We start from the raw sequence: 3,346 nt of genomic DNA, 5'->3' as shown, positions 1-3,346 counted from the left end.
ATGTCTTGATGGTAATTTTGTTATGAGGTAAAACTGTTATATGGCAGCTTGAAGAATATGTTATGATACTGATAATTTAGTCATGCACAATTACATCATACCGCATCCATTTTTCTGTTGGCGTGTGAAAGCATAGCATGGCATACGTGCATAAATTTCATGTTGCATTGACTAATAATAATATCTATATAAATATGCATTCGTTTGAGCACGCATCATATAGGCATCCCTTCGGTACCAGGGTATGAGACACTTGACTTCCGTCCGCATAGGCCACAGTTGGAATTCACCTTTGAGGGAGCCATTATGGAATATCCACTGTGTATGTTGTACGTGCACGACGGTGCTATGACGTACTTTATGATGGCGTTATATACGCACTATGAAATGTTAAGATTTATCAGGAAAATGAAATGTTGAGATTTATAATTTTGTGCTTAGTTTAATACTGTTGCATTATTGGTTTTACTATAACACTACTGGAATTTTTCTCACCATTTTGGGGCTGCAATTTTATAAAATTGCAGGAGGACTCAAAAGCATTTGAGGACAAGATTTTATGGATATTTGTTGTTATGTGCTATTGTTTGGACTTTTGCTGTTTATTTGATGGATGACGGTATTAATTTGAGAAGTTTGGACTACTGTTGAACTATGATTTTATTACTGTTTTCAGACTTTTATGATCAGCAAGTACCTTGGAAACAAATTCTAGAAACGTTTTGCGAAAATAATTTCTGACGTTTTATTAAGTGCTGATTTTCAAACAGTTTTGCGAGCACTTTGCGAGTTACGTTACAAGGGGCAAACGAACTCCGATTTACTATTATTTTATATGCACGCGAAGCCCTCTTTCTAGATTATATGGAATATTTTTTTGAGTCATCGAAACTGATTTTATACGAATTTTTAAAGACAGCAAGGTCTGCCAGAAAAAAAAAAAATTTCAGCAACTTAAAAAATATACTCTGATTTTTGTAAGGAACTTGGTTTCAATTAATAGCTTTAATTAGCAACATTAAAATAATGTCAAAAATTCTAATTCCGCTTAGCAAACAACTCTCTTGAAAGCATAGGTGTTACGCTATGAGAATCTACCTACCTTAGTTGTGTGTAACCATTGATGAGTCAACAACACCGAAAGATTTACATCAACGTTTGCGTGTGACAGGCATACGATAACTAAAATAAACTCGTCCACGCTTAATCATTTAGTTAGTTACTTATTTCAGACTCTCGTTATACACTCGACCTGCATATTCTGAAACAGCACCAATACAATCCCCATTCTGAAAACAAAGATAAAAATTCCAGTTTACCGAAAAAAAAGAAGATAAAAATTCCAGAGAGAGCCGGATACTCAATTTTTTATGGGATTACTACATAAAAAGTGTATGGTTATGAGAAAAAAAAAAATACTCTTATTCTGAGTTAAACCCTGTCTTGAAGCCTTCATTTGGAAAAATTCCCATTTTCCTCACCATTGTTCCTTCGAGATTACCCAATCTTGATCCTTGAATAGTGTATTTCATTTTTTGGTTGGGTCACATTCTTGTCTGAGGAAAGCTTCCAATCGTGATTGCCATTGTGTGTGGGTGAAAACTATAGGATTATTGAGTCAAAAGTGCTGTACACAAGACCTGTTTGTTGAAAGGATTCTTAGAATAAATTCTTGGGTCACTTGCCATAATTGGAGCATAAAAATCGCTGCATCATTTCTTTATTTTGTGGGGCTTGGTATCGCATTCTTTTTTGGCAGAATTGGAGTGCTAGGACATGTTTACAAGTGCACGATCTTTCGGGTGCTTTCTTTCCATATTTCCTTTTTCCTTCTTTTTTAGCTTTGCTGATGTTGGGTATAACTCATATTTCGCATTGAGAACCCTGCTGAAAGCCAACTGGGGTGCAGGGGCACTGCCCACCAAGGAATTAAGATTCTATTAAGGGAGTAAAAGGGGTTAGAATGCTAAGGAATTGAGTTTTAACTAATTTAGGGAAATTGATTGGCGATATAAAAAGGTGATTAATTAAGGTTTTAATTCAGGATATAAAGGAAAAATTGGGAGAAGTCGAATCCCTAACTGCATTTTTTAATTGACTAGTAATCCAAATTTTACACTTTTAATTTTTGTAATGTTCTTAATTGACTCTTGAATAGTGTTCTGATTTGAATTGATACCAACAATCTGCCTAAAATTGTGCCTCTATCATATTGGTGTTTAATTGACTGTCTTTGATCAATTTTGACTTGGACTGTACACAATATCATTGGGTGCATAACTGATTTGGCGTAGTGCTTGTAACTAACACTGCTTCTATCTTGATCTTGTATCTGATATAATTTGCAGCAAAATTGTTCTGAAATATAACCAAATTTGTATCGTGTGTTAAATCTTTGGGTGGGCCAGAAACCTTGACACAGTAACTATCCCTGAAAGTGGTTCTGTTCTTGGTGCCGTAGAACTGCATTAAAAGCATGATCTTGGATCATCTTTGCACATCTAAATCAATGTTGTACAATACATGATCTGAATTAGTCTTGGAAGTTGCTTAGATACATTAGGCGGCATTGTTAAAACCCAACTTGTTTTGGAATTAAAATTGTGTCAAGAATCCTTCTTATTAGTGCTTTTGATATATTAGCTTATACTTGATATATTATGTGTTAAAGAGGTTGGAGTGAAACATTCTCAGATCTGTTATTGATAATTGAATTCAGTTTAGTGACTTAAACTGCATCAAGTGTGTTAGTGTGTAATCCTCTGACATATTGACTTATGATCTGCACTATTTGATTATTTTCTTGTTAATACTTGGAGAATTGATATCTTTTTGTCTCTGTTCAGATCATGAACTCTGTTTATTTGTCTCTTGGTGATTCTGATGAGTTGATACATATAACTTTGATTATATTGTGTAAAAAGGGCTGTTAATCCCAAGTGTTAAATAGGTTGATTCATCTTATCCTGGCTGTTGCTTTGGTATCTGAATTACTGTTATTAAGAAGGATCTAATTCTCATACTTTTGGCATTTTAAGCACATTCACTGAAATAAGAAGAATCTTAACACTGCACTAAATCGGTGTCGTACACCTTTCGGTTACCTAATGTTAATAAATTCTGTTTGACATATTAGATTGATAGAACTAAATTTGTTCATTCGCTATTGCTGTCAAATATAAAATCTGCACTTAGCAGACCATTTGGGTGCCATAGTTTTAACTCTCTCTTTTTGTAAATCTTGTCTTTTCCAGTTGTCAGCGTAATTATTTTATTGAAAGTGAGCATCAGCATTGATATTTCTGCATAATTGAACTGTGTTATTTAAAATTTGTTAAAACCAGTT

This window comes from Gastrolobium bilobum, unplaced genomic scaffold (genome assembly GCF_033153095.1).
Source record: "Gastrolobium bilobum isolate Gb01-03AN ecotype WA unplaced genomic scaffold, APGP_CSIRO_Gbil_v1 utg8160, whole genome shotgun sequence".
Classification (NCBI taxonomy): Eukaryota; Viridiplantae; Streptophyta; class Magnoliopsida; order Fabales; family Fabaceae; genus Gastrolobium; species Gastrolobium bilobum.
Note: the sequence above shows the minus strand (reverse complement) of the source record.